General features: G+C 40.2%; 1 long non-coding RNA gene and 1 pseudogene across 1 annotated transcript in view; one reads left to right on the top strand and one right to left on the bottom strand.

The window, feature by feature from the left end:
- Nucleotides 1–215: 215 nt before the first annotated feature.
- Nucleotides 216–19336, top strand: part of LOC148109335 (uncharacterized) — a 36886-nt gene continuing 17765 nt past the window's right edge. Inside the window, exon 1 of the long non-coding RNA XR_015725853.1 lies at nt 216–368. This is a non-coding gene — a long non-coding RNA (uncharacterized LOC148109335). The remainder of the gene's footprint in view (nt 369–19336) is intronic.
- On the bottom strand, nt 12979–15526 carry LOC123801022 (heterogeneous nuclear ribonucleoprotein A1 pseudogene; annotated as a pseudogene).

The following is a 19336-nucleotide window of genomic DNA, read 5'->3' as shown; positions in this document are numbered from 1 at the left end:
AGCTAACACATCCTAATCCCCAGAACCTGAGTGTACGTTATATTGCACTGCATAGAGGAATTAAGGTTGCAAATGGAATTAGGTGGCTGATCAGCTGACTTTTAGATGGGGAGAGGAGCCTGGATTACCTGTGTGCCCAATGTAAGTAATCACAAGCGTCCCTATAAATTGAAGGAGGCAGACGTCGGAGTGAGACGGTCTCCAGTTTCGGGATCGGGGTGCTTCCCCCACACGGAGGAGTGTAAGCAGCCTCTGGAAGCTGGGGGAGGGGAGGGGCTCTCCCCTTGAGCCTCCGGAAAGAACGCGCCCTGCCAACGCATTGATTCTAGCCCAGGGAGCCCTACTTCGGACTTCTGACCTCCAGAACCGTAAGTGAATAAATTTCATTTGTTTTAAGGCACTAACTTATTAGTAACTTGTTACAGCCAACAGTGGGAAACTACGTCACAAAGTCTTTAAGCCTGTTGTGTGCAATAGTTGAACTTAGTAGGTGGGCTAAAGCTAGTGGGGTTTTGGTTTTGCCAGCGGGGGGGTTTTCAGGACCTGCCGCAGGAGGGCCTGGGCTGGGCTAGGACAGCGGCCCCAAGGCTTTAGTAAGCCCAGAAGGCTGAGTCACAGATCTGGGGTGGGGGATGAAGACCTTAAAAGTAGCCATGTTACGCGCCAAACACGGAAGTATTTTAGGGATAGAAAATTTCAACTTGGGACCTGCCAGCCCGGGCAAAACCACAGGCTTATCGGAAGGACCGGGAGGAAGGTCAGCTCTTACGGGTTCTATGAGGAAATCAGGGAGGGTGGTTTTGAACAGGAATTCTTCGGAGAACCGCAGGAGTTCGAGGTCGTGGCGGTTTCTCGCTGGCTGCAAAACGTCACTTGCGCGTAGTTGTTGGGGCTGGGGGAGGTCGTCTCCCCCCCTCCCCCCCAAGCAAGATAAACTTCTGCATGAGAAGTGTCCTCCTCTGTTAAGGTAAGAATTCTCTTCCTTCTCCCGGCTTGTTATGCAAGTTGCCGCGGGTGGTATGTGTATGAGCTCCCTTCTCAGAGCTTCTGGACTCCATTTAAAATAAGGCTTCATTTTACTGGCTTTCCTGGGGGCGTGGGTGGGGAGGAGTGTGGAGAAGATTAAGAAACCGTGGTTCCGCTCCTCCAGAGCTTCTGACCTCTGTGGCTGACGTGGAACAGGCATGGACCTATTTAAGAGCTCCAGGTGACACTAATGTGCAGGCGAAATTGAAAACCGCTTGTTGAGAGGCCAGAACAGTCTGTAGGCCTTTTAGGCAAGAAATAGAAAACAACTCGTTATGGCTAGACAGCCAAGATGGTGTCGGATACACAATGCCAGGGAGTTCTTGAGGCTTGAACTACTAGTTTGAGACCCGAAGAGAAGCACCAGCTCAGCTGGCCGCTCAGGTTCTTTGAGTCCCAGGAAAGGGGTTCGTAATAAACCTTGGATTTACTTGGCTGGAGATGGAGTCTGAGTGGGAAAACGCAATCGGTAGTTTCAGTGTGCTGCCGGTCTCACAAGTGGGTGTATAGGCATTTCCTGTCTGGGCAAATATGCCTGAAAATGTGTGGAATTCGAAAATGGAGGAGCGAGTCAGACTTAAGTACCAGCAACTCCATTTCGGGAATCCGGTCAGTATTTTCCAGGTGAAATCAGTATCAAGCAAGGAACACCACCCAGGGCAGGATTTAAAAGCCCAAACCTGTGGCTTTCAGACTTGAGTGCATGTTTGAATCACCTGGGGAAGCCTAAGTACTCGCGGCACCAAACCAATCCAACTAAAAATGGCTGGTGTTAGTCTCGAGGTGCTCAATTGACTCTCTCAGGTGATGGCAAGGCACACTTTGGGAGAAGCTCTGGCCTGGGCTGCCATAGCCAAGACGCGGTGGCGGGAGGCTCTGCAGCCCAGAGCTAGGAGAGCTGAGCCTCAGGATCTTGTGAAGGCTGTCGTTACTAGACCAATGACTTCCTGAGGAGCCGGAGCAAAACGTTTAAGCAACATCAAAAGATGTTCTTTTAGGCATAAGGGGTTGAGAAAGCGGTAGTATCTTACTCCTGCAGAATGTTTCCCTCTACCAGCTTATAAACATTTCGAGAAGGAAACCTTACTTCAGTGCTACTCACCCCAAACTCTGCACCCCGGGACACAGTAATGCTGGAACACCTCTGTGCAAAGACTCTTTTCTGTGAGCTCATTCTGTGTGAAGGCCTAGGCTGACAAGCGTTCCAATGAGGTTCAAAACAGGACTTTTTCCTACTGTGGGCTTGGATGGAGCGGTGTGCTGGGTATTATGGAAACCTACATTAGCCTGAGACAGTGCCATTAGAAGTTTGGTATTTCTCTAGATGAATATGAAACCAGTGTAGTAATTCCTATTCACCATTTGGACTCTAAAATGAGGCTCCATGGTGTTCATCTAGCTTCCTGATATTAGTGTAGTTAGTCCTTTTACTGTAAAAGATAGTCTACACTAGGGTTTAAAATAGTTTCAATCTGCTCTAAACCATAAGAACATCTGCAGCTGAAACTTGTAGAGAATAAGAAGGAAGACTTTTTTTTTTTTTTTCGAATCCTAATATACAAGGATAGAAGTGATATATTCCAATGTTTAGAATTATTTTCAAGGGCACTTAATGTTTGGACTTTGTTCCTGGGAATAAGACAATGGAAAGTTCCTTAGAACACATCTGTTTTCCTTTGGAGGTCTTCATACATTTAGACATTTTATTGGAATATCTTGATGTCCCTTAACCTCCTATAAAATCTGATTTTCATTAGATTGAACAACGTGACCACCTAATTTGAGGTGGAAAATAAGGAAAGGAGGTGGTTATGTAGTGCCTTCGGGTAGATGGAGTTAATGTACTCTCACCCACAACCATTCTGAGAAAAATCTAAGCTGCTCACTGGTCCCTTTCCTAAGAGCAATGTGGTATTTCCTGATATGAAGAGGTAGGTCCCATTTCACAACCACCTTAGTACTGGATAGTTGAATCTAACTCTCAAGTTCAATCGTTCATGCACAGATAGGACTATATCACTTATTCTAACTTTAAGAAAACTGACAGTATCTTTTGGCCTCTATATACTATCCTCGATTATTCTTTCCAAACCTGGGAGAAGTTGCGATTGTTGACCTCCTAAAAGTTCAACATGCTTTCCTGAACTGTCAGTGAAGCAATGATTTACGGATCACTATAGACTTCTGTATACCATGGATTTTCTGGATGGTTCTAGTAGCCTCAATGAAAGTAGCATTATTTATGTTAAGTAGAACTTGTTAGAGGTTTTTCCATATAGAGAAATGCAAGCATAATTGAGTTGTAACTGCATAGTTGACTATACTTAAATTATTCTATATCAAGCTTCCTCAAAATACTGACAAGTCAAAAGCACAAAAGTAGTTGAATGTAATTGTGACAAATAAATCACTCAAACCCTTACAGCTTTAAGGGATAGCTGGTAATCTATAAGGAGAATTCTAAATGCATTTCCTTTGTGAACTGTTGCAAATCTTTCTCCTACCTTGATATTCAGAAGCTCTTCTAGAAAATGTGTAACCTTCAAATCTCTTGCACTCTTTATGTAATTTGTTGACCCTTAAAACGTGTACTGGTTCTAAAAGATCTGAGAATGTAAAATACTGATCTTATTCGTCTAGATCCTCAATAAAATCAAACTCAAAGCAACCTTCAAACTGGGGTAAACTGCCACTGAGTTTTTACACTGAGGTCTTAGTATAATATCTGATCTAAAGTGCTTAAATTTTTGCAAATCTAAGGAAAGTAAGTTTTTATGCCCCCTTATGATATCTGGAGCATCAATTGTCATTAGATTTTTGTAATACTGAATAGCACTGTTCTAATACCTAGAAAATATGGTACATGATTACAACTTTCCTGTTTCAATATCTAACTTCGTGAAATTGGCACATCGTAGAACTCTTGGCTGTAACAATTCTTGAAATACTGGGAAAGAACTCTTAAATACCTTATTTTACAACTGACAATATTTACTGAAAGAGACCAAGATCTCCTAAAGACCAAGAGATGGGTCTTAAATTACTAGTGGCTAAAACATGTAAAGAGGCATTTTTCATGCTATTGAAATCTAGATAGAAATTTAGAACTAATTCTGGGTCTTTGTGCTTCTGAAATTCTGAAGTGCTTCAATAAAAATAAGTAGAAATAGTTAGAAACTTCGAGTCCTTGTGTTACCTGAATTTCCGAGGCATGACCTTACTGAGTTTAAAAGGATGTGAACTAGAGCACTTAAAACAGGTTTTTGTTTTTGTTGTTTTTTTAATCAGTACTTCTTGGGTGATGTTTCTTTTCACCCATAAAATCTGAAATTAAGAGGCAACAGGAAATAACTTCTGGACTTGAGAAAAACCACTGTAAAATTATTGTCATTCTAAGGTATTTTTCCCCCCATGAAAATCCGTGGAAAGTAATAAAAGAGTAAAATTAACCTTCATGCCAGGGCCGTGCAGTGATGTTCAACAGTTCTATTGGTGCCAAGTCTAAGCCTGACTGAAGATCTTCATAGCTTGCCGAATGGAGTGCTGTTCCCACCCCCCATTGCCAAGAGAGCTGGGTTCTATCCATCAAGTTTCCATGAGGAAATGAGCTCACAAAAACTCACCCTGTGTACCAACTTTCCTTTTCAACTTCATTTCTCTTAAAATGTGGAAGGATAAGTGTCTGACAGATGATATGTATTAGAAATACCCATTCTCTGACTTATACAACAAAATATATAAAGGAAATACAAAAACACTTATAACTTATGAATGTTTTAACATACAAACGCTGAAACTAGTAAGTTAGATTTCATACAAATAGCAGCCATTAAACTCTAAACAAACTTCATAATGTTCTCATGCTATGTTAAAGGGAATCCTATTGGAAAAGTGTTACAACTACGTACACTTCATACATTATCCGGTAATAGGTTTCATTTTGTAAGTTTATATTCATAAGGAAACTCTGGGGCATCTCCTAGTGCTTCCATGCCTGGTGATAATAAATGGACAATTATAGGAACCATGCACTGATAAGATCAAAGGCCAATACCACTCCAGTCTGATCTCCAGTTACCTAGACCGGCAGAAATGCTAGTAATGGCTAAGAAGCCTAAAATGGGTTGAAGAGCAAGGTCAATACAAATTAATAGCCTTTAGTTATTGCAGAAGTATTGACTGCAGCTTACAACCTGGCTTGCATTTTGACTGTTTGAAGTCAGCCTTAATAATCAAAGACTCTTGTGATAACAAAGAACACAAGTGGATCTGCTTAGAAAAATGGACTGTAGTAAACCCCACATTGGCACCCCATGTCTGTTCCCTCAGCCCCATCTGATGTCAGCAGATGTTAAACCATTTCTCTCAATCTTTGACCCTCCCACCACCTCCTGCACTAACCATCTTTTTGCTGGCTTTTGACTTTTGCCAAGGCGTCAAGTGCTGGCTGATCCACACACAAATGCAGCCTAAGTATTGTTGGCAACCTAATGCACCCAGAGTTGAAAGAGGTGGCCTGACAGGCACTCCACCGGGCTGTTCTACACACAGGTTTCTGGGGGCCTAGAGCAGAATTGGTCCCCGTTTCCCACAACAGTAGTTTTGAAACACTTCTTTGGCTTTCTTTCCGATCCTGGATTTCTTGCCAAATACACTAAGTAAACCCTGTTCTTAGGCTCTACTTTTTGGGGAACCCAAACTAAGCCACTGATACTAATTTCAGTTGATTACAGTGATCTTAATTCTAATACTGGATAAGAATGGTGTAAAGTAAGGTTATAGTCCTAATTATAGGTATGAAAACTAAATGAAATACTAATTATCTAAGTACATTAAAAGAACTTTATCCTGGAGTGGTCTCAGGAGTTTATACTTAAAAAAAAATGGGACTTCAGCATTTTAAGTGATCCTCATCCTTGCACAGAAAATCCAATAGATCGAACACGAAAATGTTTTCAAACAACCTAGTACAGGAAAACGGTTAGTCATCATAGTTTTTATATACAACTAGTATTAGAAAATAGAGCTTAAAATACCACTCATTACTATATTAAAGTTAACCAAAGAAGACACAATGTTTGTTTAACATTTAAAACTCTTATAACACTTAAAAGAATGTTAATGCACAGTATTAAGATGTGAATTTTTACTGTTTATAAATTTTATCCAATCCTGTGCTAAACTTTAGCAAGTATTTTAAATCCTCACACTGAACGTAAAATTTAAAAATGCAAATATCCAGAAAGAATAGAAGGGACTTGTCCTGCCAGATATGACATGAATAGTTAAGCAGTAACAGTGTGACATAACCACAGGAAGGAACAGAGCAGCTGGAAAGAACCTGGAACAGAAGTGTATATATGGAAATTAGTATGATAGAGGTGGTATTAATCCGTATAGGGCAAGGAAGGACTCGTGGAAGGAGAAAATTGGCTCCATCAATGAGAGGAAGTCTCTAATAGACAAATGAAACTCCTGTGAATTCATGACCTAAAGAAGTAGAAACCGGGGGTGCCTGGGTGGCTTAAACCACCCCACTTTTGATTTTTTTTTTTTTTAAAGATTTTATTTATTTATTCGACAGAGATAGAGACAGCCAGCGAGAGAGGGAACACAAGCAGGGGGAGTGGGAGAGGAAGAAGCAGGCTCATAGTGGAGAAGCCTGATGTGGAGCTCGATCCCAGAGCTCCGGGATCACACCCTGAGCCAAAGGCAGACGCTTTAACCGCTGTGCCACCCAGGCGCCCCCCCCCCCCACTTTTGATTTTAGCTCGGGTTGTGATCTCAGGGCTGTGGGATCGAGCCCTGTGTCAGGCTCTGTCCCTCTTCCTCTGCTCCTTACCGTTCTTGCACACGTGCTCGAGCTCTAGCTCTAGAATAAATAAAAATCTTTAAAAATAACTGGAAAGATGAGAGGTAGCTCTTAAAATAATGCTAAGTACATATAATAAAGGTAAATAAATGTATTTGATTAAAGTTTTATTTTTCAATCAAGCATGCTATAAAATCTATAATGAGAAAATATTTTTGATACTTGAAAGTAAGGACTTGATACTTAAAACCTGTCAGGGTGTTCTGTAATCAATAGGTTGTAGGAAAACCATAGAAAAACATAAGTGATACACAGTTGATTCATGCTAATAGAAACTTAAATAGCTAAGAAAAAATGCTCAATCTCACAAGCAATTAGAGAAATGGAAACTAAAACCATCAACTTCACACACTTCCGTTTTGCAATACCTAGAATGTTATATAGTGTTATATAGTGTAACCCTCACAGGTTATTAAAGTACGAAATACCATATTCACTCTAACCTTTAGAATAGTTGATTACCATGCAATACGATAGAAAAGACTGATAGCCGCTGAACCAGATACTAATGTAAGCATTTTACATGTTTTCTCAATCAGCCCAGCAATCCTTCAAAGCATATACTGTTACTTATATAACTAAGGCTTAGAGAAAAAAGGGCTTCAAGTTACACACCGGCTGAATGGCAGCACAGGGACTCAAACCCAGGGTTGTCTTGGAATTGCCACTGTACGCTGGGAGGCTCTCGGCTGATGCTTGTCCTGCCTTTATTTCATTGCCACTGGGCATAGGATTTTGATGTCTGATCAACCTAGAGATCCAGCACTCCCAAGAATTTCCCATTACAGTAAATGACTACATAGTAAGCTGCACAGTAACAAATGTAGCTAACTCATCCACAGCTAGCTTCTGCCTCAAGTGTTTAGCACCCTGTAGCAAAAATAAAATGCTGACTATTGAGTGGAAACTAAGTGAGCTCTGCCAAAATAATACTCCTACCAGAATTGCTTCTACGAGCCCTGTCCCCACCACTACCCATTGCTACCACTGCGTCTATACATCCAGCCAGAAAAAGGACTAGACAAAATATCCCCAATACCATCATTGTGATTATTTTTCTTTCCTGCTCTACATTATATAGCTCTCATTTCATAGAGTGGGTTTGGACTCTGTGCAAATATGGGAAAGGTAGTCTTTCTGAATTCTCTGATCCTTATACTGGCTGTATAAACATGGCTGATATTCTGCACTTGGGGTACACGTGTGTGCTGGTTCGGCCTTAGCAAAGATACTTCGTGTATTTCGGAAGGATGGTGATATGTGGTTATCAACATTCACAAGCAGAGTATGTAATTTGTTAGCTTGACTTTTCATCCCTATTGTCAGTCTATAACATCTGTTTAATCAGTAAGAAGATACTGAGCCAGCTGACGAAAATCAAAGAATAAATCTTGATTGACAAGGTATCCAGAAAAAGTAGGAATTCAAACCTCTCCAGCTGGACCTTAATTTATTGTTGGCATGGGCACTAAGTAGAGGAAACTGGGTTTTTCCTATCTTTGTAGCTTTTTAGAGATCTGTCAATATCTGAGCTTTCTTGGAAATATTTTTATACTGGGAAAACCTATTCTTACTGCCATTTTTTCCCCGTATGAAAGTCAACAACTGTTATATTCTTTACCTTACCTCTCTGCATTAAAAGGCAGAACTCCACTTGATAAGCAGTAATCAACCCACTAAGGTGGTTAGAGATCCGCTCTAATGAGGCCAGGGTCAGGGAGTAAAATCACACACATGCCAATTAGCTTTATGCATAGAAATATATTATCCCATGACTACCCACGGTGTTTCTACCTAGGCCAAAAGTTATAAGATGGAGTTAATTAGGATGCAATGAGTCAGCAGAAACCTTCCACCATTAGCTGGAGGAGGGAGGAGGGAGGAATTTCAAGTTCCTGTCGTCTTGTGTATTGGCCAATTTTCTTGAGTAAAAGAAACATTCGAAGAGGTCAGGTGGCTTGCTTTTGTGCTGGATAGGTGTAAATTGGAAAATGAAGAGCTAAAATGCTTTGGAAAAAAAATACAGTGCAGTTGTAATCCCAATCATAGAATCTCAGTACTACTTCAATAAATATGTTTATGTAATATGTTTATGGTACAAATCTCAAGTTTCCAAAAGGTATATGTGAAAATTATTTCCCCCTTATTGCCCACACAGTTCCCTCTGTGTGTAAGTTTAACAACTGTATCAGGTTCTTGATCATTCTTCCAGAGAATCTTTTGGCATATAAAAAGGTGGGCGTTCTCCATAGCAATTATTTTTTGAAATATTCATATGATGGTGTTGGGAAACTACCTTCCCCAAATCCTCATCAGTCTTTATAAAGCTTACCACATGTAATAAAGTGCTGAATCAAAATCAATGTTGCTGAGGAATCCCACACTAATTCTTCAATCCTCAAGTACTAATTTAACACCTATTATACATCAAGTACTATGAGTACTAAACATATATTTGCTTTGCATTTCTTAGTAATCTGTGTACTATGTAGATTGGTTTAATGACTTTGCCTACTGATAAAACCTCATGTTGAAATCCTATGTTACATAGCCACTTGAGTGTTTTATAAAATCTTTCAGTTATTTCAATTATTGGTATATTTGAATGCCTTTTCCATTGATCTATATGTAAAGAAAACTTGACACCTGAAAATATAAACAGTATTATTCCAAATACTTGATTAGCACAAAATAAAGCTAGTTTATCATCTGTTGTCCCCAGATGCTTTACTATAGTTATCTTGTTCTCTAGTTATCCTCATGAAAATACTTAATATGATCCATCAAGACTTTCCAGAATTAAGGGGACGTGCTAAGCCATCAAATACAGTTGTACAGGTTGTACATTGAACAAAGACGTCCAGCCAAGAGGACATTCAGAACTCAAGCTTATCTCCCCTCTACTTTTCATTCTTGTACCTGGCTCTACAGCTAGGTACATTTGGAGCCAGAAGCCTCTTTTTCTAAAATGAACAATAGTCCTCAATGTTGTGTCAGCCCAGAGGACTGTGGTTGTAAATCTAAAAGTGGGGTCATTTTGCAGTTCTCTTCAAAAGGTGAAGTCTGTTTCTCTAACCTTGAATGTGGACTGTCCTCATGTACTGCTTTGACCAATTTAGAATATGGCAGAAGTGACCTTTTGTGAATTTGAAAAGCAGGCTTTAAGAGGCTTTGCAGCTTTTCACCTTGGCCTCTTGAACCACTACTTTAAGATCACCATGTAAAAAAAGTGGTCTAGGCTCTGGGAGAATGAGAGACTTATATGAAGATGTGAAGGAAGATGCCCTAAGCAACATCCTACACTTACTAGTAGGCAGGTGTGAGAGACCAGCTGACCTGTCAATTTAGATACAGTCTCAAAGGAAGGCTAAGTGAACCAGAAGAGGAATTTCCCAGCCAACCCACGGAATTGGGGAGGGGGCAGGTTGGTGATTGCTTAAAGCCATAAGCTTTTGGGTAGTCTAACAGTAATAAGTAATAGATAGAAGTGTCTTAATCCTTCCATCAGGTCTAATATCCAAGGACAGAGACCCAGGGCTTTTTCCCATTCTCAGGCCCCATATGTGCCAACACGGATACTATAATTCAAAACATATCCAAGGTGTTAAAACCTATTCAGATAATAAGCCCACCTGAGAGCATCAGAGAGAATAGTTCATGAGTGACTGATTCCTGCAGATTTCTTATAGAGGGATAGTGGTCTTAACTCTGATTCAATTGACCCTAATCATTTTCTTGCCAAATAAAAGAGGAAGTTGTAGAAATAGTCATTATAAGGAATAGTTTTGGGGGAATACGGACTAATGGCACTTAATAACAAATGCTAAAATTTATATCCAATACCTACTCTTGGACCCAGACAAAACACTTTAAGTTTTGTCTTGGTGATTTGGCTTCTGCCCAAAGTTGTTTTGGGAAAAGGAGTATTCTATTCTGCTTGTTTCTGTAACGGAATGAGTCTACAATGAAAATTAGCTCTTTGGATGGTCAAGAAAATGCTACAAAATTTTGGAATGTAAGTAGAATGAACGTATTCAAAGAAATTCACATCAGCTTAATACAGTAATTAGAGCAGTGACTTTAATATCAAACTTACAGCATGTATGAAGTGTAACATTTACTATTTCTTTGGATTTAATATTATAAAACATGATCTATTTTATGTTTTATCTGCCTATAAAACTATAAATACAAAATTAAAACAGCTTCTAGATTATGTGTTTGTGATAGTTGTGTGATTTGGTATTTTGATATTTGTATAAATGTCTATAACTGTAAGCAGTATGGCTTTTAAATGTATTTTAAATATTTATCTTTAATATTTTCACTGAAATTGACCTGCAGTATACATTTCAGGAATGTGATTCAACAGTTCTATAGATTATTCAATGCCCACTATGGTATGCGTAGTCACCATGGGTCAGTCACCATACACTGTTACAATATTGACCATATTTCCTATGCTGTACTCGTCATCTGTGACTTATAACTGAAAGTTTAACTTCTTGATCTACTTCACCTATTTTGCCCATCACCTCAATCCCCCCTCCATCCCCCAGCAACCACCAGTTCTCTTTATTTTGTTTTAGATTTGTTTTGATTTGCAACTTTGAAGCATTAGTGATGGGGGAAGCATCTTTTCATGTGCCTAGTAGCCATCTGTGTCTTTAGAAAAATGTCTGTTCAAGTCCTCTGCCCATCTTTTAATCAGACTTATTTTGGCATTGAGTTTTATAGATTCTTCGTATATATTAGATATTTAACCCCTTATTAGATAAATCATGTACAAATATCTTCCTTCAGAAAGTTGCTTTTTCATTTGGTTGGTTTCCTTTGCTGTGTTAAAGCTTTTCATTTTGGTGTAGTCACAATTTATTTTTGCTCGTTTCCCTTGCCTGAGGAGACTTCTAGAAAAATGTTGCTAAGGCCTAGGTCTAAGATTACTGCCTGTGTGTTTGTTTGTTTGTTTGTTTGTTTTTGTCTTATGGTTTCAGGTCTCACATTTAGATTGCTAATACATTTTGAGTTTATTTTTGTGTATGGTGTAAGTGATCATCCCATTATTTTGCAGGTAGCTGTGCAGTTTTCCCAATGCCATTTAAGGGACATTTCCTCATAGTATATTCTTGCCTTTTTTATTGTAGAGTAATTGACCATTTATGTATAGGGTTACTTTTGGAGTAAGGATACTAAAGAAAGGAAGTATTGATAAAACTATGAATAAATGAATAGATATTTAAAAGACAATTTTATTCTACATAATCATTTTGTAAACTTGAATAACAAATTTAGAAAACCTCAATTTTGTTAAAATTAGGTCTTACAGAATCTTTAAAATTTTCATACCAAAACTAATTGGGAATGCTGAACTATTTTGGTTAACAGCGCCTAAATGTGAAATGAAGGGCTCTTGATGCATCTAGTTTCCTTTTTCAAACTAAGCTTATTGCATAAAATTAAAGACCTGTAACAAAGCTTCCCGGAAGCCTAACACAATGACAGTATTATTCATATAGAAATATCTAGTCTTTTCTTTTTCGCCTAAAAAAACCCCCAAAACCAAACATGGTTATTATTAATACTGAATTTCCAAAATTGAGGGTCCTTACCTAATTTGGACATCAGTTTTTTATATTAACTAACTTAAAACAGTGCTCAGAATTGCAAATTAAAGTTTAAAGTCATATCATTAAGTGCATAACTGGCTCGTGCTCTTGACAAGAGGGTTTCCGTGGTAGGTTTAGAATTAGTTGTATACTTAGTATATTCAAAGAGTGTAGGTCAGAAAGTAACCATCAAAATATAGACCGTACCTGGTCCTCTTTTTTTTTTTTTTTAAAGACACACTTATTTGGCGTCACAATGAGACCATTACATTTAGCAACCAATAGTTGCCCACAAAATCTACATGAAAACCGTTTATTTGGAATGCTTTACACTTTCCACAGAACAGAAACTAAAATAACCTGTTAGAAAATTAGCAGCAAATACAGTCCTCGAGTATTTTGCCCAGACAGTGTCGTCTAGAACATGGTGTCTTTGTAACAGCTGTGCCCTGCGACCACTGTGCTTGGCTGAGTTCACAAATCTGTTGTAACCTTCCCTGTCACTTCTCTGGCTCTCCTCTCCCACTCGGCTTTGTGTCCTGGCAGTAATGAAAACCTTCTGCCACTGCCATGGCTACAGCTGCTGCTTCTGGAACCACCATCGCACCTTTTGTGGTTTAGTGAAGTGTTAGTCTCCACCACTTAGGGGCCAGAGCTTCTGCCTTCAGAATTTCCTCCTTCCATTGGTCCAAAATTTGAAGATTGTTGAAATTACCAAAATCATTATAGCTTCTGCCACCTCCAAGATTGCTTCCATCATTACCAAATCTGTTCTAGCCATCCCAGCTACCACCATATCCACCACCACCTCGACTGCCACCACAGCCACCTTGCCCACTAAAGTTTCGTCCATGATCAAAGTTGTCATTCCCACCAAAACCACCTTCATGACCACCACCGAAGTTTCCAGAACCACTTTGACCTCTTTGGATGAAGCACTATCCATCTCTTAGGTAGGGCTTTCCTTACTTCACAGTTGCAGCCATTCACAGTGTGGTGTTTCTGAAGGACAGTCTGTCTATGGAGGCATGGTCATCAAATGTTAGAAGAGCAAAATCCCTCTCCTCATCACTGCCTCGGTCAGTCATGGTTTCAATCACTTCAATTTTCCCATAGCGTTGGAAATAATCTCCTAGATGATCTTCAGTGTTGTCGTTAATGCCGCCAACACAAATCTTTTTCACAGTGAAGTGAGCACCAGGTCTTGGAGAATCTTCAGTTGAGACAGCCCTCTTTGGTTCCATAACTCTTCTATCCACTTTGTGTGGCCTTGCATTCGTGGCTACATCCACTTCCTCCACGGTGGCATATGTGACCTATCCAAAGCGTACGTTTGGTGTTTGGTGCTCTCATTACCACACAGTCTGTGAGTGTTCTCCATTGCTCACAATGGCTCCTCAGACTCTCACTGGTTTTTCAAAGCTCAAACTTTCCACAATCGCTCGGGCTCCTTAGGACACTCTTAGACATGACAGTGGTGGGTGGGGAGACTTTAATGATGCTTACTCATGGCGTCCATGGGCAGAAAAGCTACCTGATCCTTTTGATACAATCATGCCACTACCTAAACATAGCTGTGTGGTTTTTGTTTTCTTGGTTGTGGCATGATTTAGCACACAAGAAGGAAGGTATTGTGATTTTTTTTTAATTGAGTTACAATTGAGAGATAACATTGTATTACTTTCAGGTGTACAACATAATGATTTGATATTTGTACATATTGCTACATGACCCTAAGTCTAGTTAACATCCCTCGCCACTCATCCTTTATTTTCTTGGGATAATTTCCAGATCTGCTCTTAGTAACTTCTGTGATCATACAATACAGTAATAACTATAGTCGCCATACTCTACATTACCTCTCTAGGGCTAGTTTTATAACAAAGGCTGTACTTTTTTTTTTCTCCCCTACCTTCACCCCAACCTCCAGCAACCACTAATCTGTTTTGTGTCTATGAGCTTTTTTTTTTCATTCCGCATGTGAAATCTTACAGTATTTCTTAGTCCTTTATCATTCATGTATCCGCTATAGGCTTTGCTTTGTGGTTACTATGAGGCTTATGTAAAACAACTTGTATATAACAGTGTATTTTAAGTTGATTACAGCTTAAGTTTGAATGCATTATAAAGATCTATAATTTTGCAGACTTTTCTTCCCATATTTGATATTTTTGATGTCACAATTCATATTTTTATCTTGCGAATTCATTAACCAATTATTACAGCAGTAGTTATTTTTACTATTCTCTTCTAACTTTCATGCTAGCTTTGTGACTACCCACTGCATTTACAACATTAGATTATTCCAAATTTTACTATATCTTTACCAGTAAGGATTATAATTTTTGCTCTAATCAGCGTTTTTCTCAGCTCAACAAAGTTCCTCTAACCTTTCTTAGAAGGCTGGTCTAGTGGTAAACTCCTTTAACTTCTGGGAAATGGTCTCTAGGACAAGTTTGCTGGGAATTCTTGGTTGGCCATTTCTTTCAGAATTTTGAATACATTGTACCATTCTCTTCTGGGCCTGCCAGTTTCCCTGAAATAACCAATAAACTTCTGGGGCTGCTTTTGTATGTAACAAGAGTTTTTTCTTGCTGCTTTTACGATTCCTTGTCTTTACCGTTTGACACTTGAATGATAATGTATCTTTGTGTGGGTCTCTCTGGGTTCATCTTACTGGGAACCTTCTGGACTTCCTGGATCTGGATGTCCGTTTCTCCAGATTAAGGGAAGATTTCAGAAATTATTTCTTGAAAATTTCTGCCCTTTTGTCTTCTCCCTCTGGGACCTCTATAATACAAGTGTTCTGCTTGATGCTGTCCCATTAATCCTTTAGGCTCTCTGCACTGTGTTTGAGTGTTCGTTGATCCTTTTTCATCCCTGCTACATCTAGTTTAATTTATCGAATGTATTCAGTTCAGTGTATTCTGTCTATTTGATACTTGTTAATCATTCTCTACCTGAGTTTCATGATCATCTGATGGTTATTCTCAGCTCTATCAGGTAAATCACTTCTCTCCATTTCATTAAGGTCTTTTTCTTTGGTTTTATGTTGTTTTCATTTGGAACATAGTCCTCTTTCTTCATTTAGCTGGACTGTGAGTTTCTATGTATCAGATGTAAAATAGCCACGACTTGCAGTCTTGAAGGAGTGCCCACGTGCAGGGGATGGACCTTATTGGTCAACTCTGCCCTAGCTCTTGGTTGGCTCTCAAGCCTTCTTCACTGTCTAAAAAGTCTACTTTAATCTTCGTGTCTCGCAGTAGGTGAAGGTGTGCCAATACTGGTCAGTGTCCCAAAGGGGAGGACCTCCATCTGAGCTCCAGACACTCTCAGGCAGTGAGAGTTTGCTCTTAAAGTATGCAAATATACCTTTGTCAGGGGAAGACTGCTTGATGGTGCGTGTTTGCTGCCTGTGCTCGAAATCCTGGTTTGATAGCCAGTTAAGAACTGCCTGTTTGCCACTGTCCCATTGAACCTGCAAACCCAAGCCCTGCTTGTGATGGACACCAGAGCCAGACTGTCAGGAGATGGCTCCTCTGGGCAGCAGCCACAGAAACCAGAGTGCCTGATGTGTATGCACGCTCCTTTCTCAAACACCAACCTGTGATAGGGCAGAGGGAGACTGGAAAGGTGGCACCTGGTGGTGTCTGATCCCTGGATAGGTTAGTCACTGTTGAGATGTATTTAATAAGAAGTCTGACCATCAGACCACAGTTCTAAAAGTTAAGCTACTAAGCCTTCTTCATGGAAAGCCTGGGTGTGTATTTCAGTCTGCTGTCTGTGCTGTGCCCTGAGGATGGGTAGCCAGTTAAGAACTATTCCTCCATTTGCTGCAGTCTGGTGGGGCCCACAGATGTAAGCCCCACTTGGCCAACAGAGTTGGGTGATCAAGTTGTGTCCATCAGGTGGCAGCTGCAAAAACTGGAGTATCGGGGCCCCTGGGTGCCTCAGTCCTTAAGCGTCTGCCTTTGGCTCAGGGAGTGATCCCGGCGTTCTGGAATCGAGCCCCACCATCAGGCTTCTCCACTGGGAGCCTGCTTCTTCCTCTCCCACTCCCCCTGCTTGTGTTCCCTCTCTCGCTGGCTGTCTCTGTCTCTGTCAAATAAATAAAATCTTTAAAAAAACAAAAACAAAAAACTGGAGTATCATGTGTACATTAGCTCTTTCTCAGAACATACTGGTGACCTAGAGCAAGGCCGAGGAAAATTGATGATAGTGCCTGCCCTCTGAGGTCTCTGGGGAGGATTAGAGTTCCCTAGAAGCATTAAGTTAGATGCCTGCTCCTCAGGCCAAGTCTTTAAGATGAGCAATTAAGTGTCACAAAAAGAGTAGGTGCTTTCTGTGGTTGCCTCTACACACAAGTCCTTCTGGAACATTTTTCAGTTTGCTATAGCTTTGTGGGTCTCATGGATGTGAACCCTGTTTGCTTTCAAAGCTAGATGTTTTGGGGGTCTCATTTGTCAGGTATAAGTCTTATAAGTTGGGGTACCTGATGTGGGGTTCAAATTTTCTCTCCTTAGGGAGAAGCCTGGGGTTATGAGTGCCCTCCCAATGGTGGCCTGCCATACCAGGGGTGGGGTTTATTGTGGGACTGGGTGTCAGCAGCTCCTACTGACTTCGATGTATTTGTTCTTTTTCCCCCTTCATTTGCCTAGTTTGTAAGAGTACCTCAGTTATTGAAGTTCTTTCAGAAGAAACTTGTTCCCCATATAGCTGTAGGTTTGTGTGCCCATGGGAGGAAGTGATTCAGGATCCTCCAGGGTCACCATTTTGAACTAGAACTACCACTAGTAGAAGTCTTAGCGATTATGATGGCAATTCAGTTATCCCTGCCCACTTAACACCAACAAGGACATCCCCTGTTTCCATTAGAGAGTCACCTAGTGGCATTACCCTGTGCTAGGGTCACACGGGAAAAATGCCATGCCTAGATGTCCCAGGAACCATAAGCCTGAGGAAAAGTTTCATGTTACGTGAATTGCAGAAAGCAAGCACATAAAATGGTGAGTGAGGCAGACAGGGAAACAAATCTAATAGGTTGTTACTTAATTGGCCACTGATTGCTATCTAAGACTGTCTGTATGATACCAACGGACTGTCTTCTGGGAAGACCACTACTTTCCAGGGTAGGGTTATCTGGAGAAGGAAGAAGGAAAAACAGAATTCCCTTGCACTTTCTAGTTGTACATATAAGCGAGTCTTGCTCTATCAAAACCTCAATATACCTTCTTTCCTGGGGCAGGAAGCAAAGCTGCATGATTGATGCATAAGGCAAAACATTGTTTGGCTCTGCTTGCAGGTAACTGGCTGGTGTCCATGCACTGTTCAGTGGTGGCAGAAGCTGCTGGGTCAAGGACAAATGGGCAAAATCCCTGGAAGCTCATTACCTCTGACTAATTGGTGCCTATAGCTTCAAATACTGCATATAATTTGAAGCTGTTCTAATCATTTTTTGAAAATAGGAGAACTACACCTGAAAGATTTTCCCCAGGACAACTAAGAGGTTAACAGAGTTGGGGTTTGTTTCCAGGTCTGATCTAATGTGCATGTTTAACCCCTTGCCCTTTATATGGGAAATGTATGCTGATAAAGGCCTACTGTTGCTGATTTCTACTCTGGGTTGTAAATTGCTGTGTCCTACATATTGGTTGATGTTCCACTGAAGATCCGATGTATCAAAGTTCACCATCTTTGAATGTCACTGACCCCCCCCCCCCCAACAAAGGGTCTCTTCTCAAATGCTTCCCATTCTGGTATAACAAAATATCCTATATAGTGCCTGATCCAGAAACCTAAGTCCTATATATGGCTCTTGCCTTCCCTTCCAAAATCTAATCAATGACATGTAGAAAATGCTGATATTTTAAAGTACTTACTACATTGTTTGGGACTAACCCTGAATTCTTTACACTGATCACCTTCAAGATTAACAGCAAACTAATGAGGCAGTATTTTCATCTTCATTATTCAGATAAAGAAGGCCATTTGCCTATTCGCATGTAGAAAATGATAAAGCCCAGGTAGAAACACAGGCACCAAGATTCTGTCTCTCAGATGGTAATCAGTTACTCAATATGATCAGTGAGGCCGTCTAGGTCACCGTCTTCCTAAACTTCTACAGCAGCTCTTAGCTAATGTCTGCTTCCTTACCCAATCTTACTCCTTTCCAGTCTATGCTCTACATCTCAACTAACAGTGTTCAAAATATAAAAGTGTGTCTGTTCCTACATGTAAATCATTCAAAGGGTTTTTAGTGCCCTTAAAACAAGACAAAACTCCATGAACACTGCTCACAATGGACTTAGCATTCCTGAATTGGCTCATTCCTCCTTCTCCAGCTCTCCAGAATTCTCTTCGATCTAAATGATAACCAGACTCAAATTGTTCCTCAAAGATACCACATACATGACAGTACTATGTTCTTGACATGCAGCATCCTATTCCATCTCCAACACTCTCATACAGAGTTTTCTGATTTGTTCCACTAATCCTTAAACTTTATCAGAAAAGACTGATCCCAGAGAAACGCATCCTCTGAAAAACTTAACTTCGTATATCCCCATCTTATTTGTAACCCTAACTTTGTTTAGTATCCATATTCCCTCTTGGCCCCTGGCCTGAGAGCTTAGAGTCCAGGTCCACCTTGTTCATTACTCTTCATTGCTACCACAGTCCTAGGTACAGAACAGTTTCTGACACATGCAAATATACAAATGTGCACATGCAACCGCAAATTGGAGTGCTTACATAATCCAATAAAGTGATATGTTCTTCCAGAGTGTGGTTTGATAGATACCCAACTGGGAGACAAATGGGGATAAACCTTAAT

This window comes from Ursus americanus, chromosome 10, assembly GCF_024610735.1.
Source record: "Ursus americanus isolate L20-20 chromosome 10, mUrsAme1.1.p, whole genome shotgun sequence".
Classification (NCBI taxonomy): domain Eukaryota; kingdom Metazoa; phylum Chordata; class Mammalia; order Carnivora; family Ursidae; genus Ursus; species Ursus americanus.
This window is presented reverse-complemented; position numbering and strand designations above follow the sequence as displayed.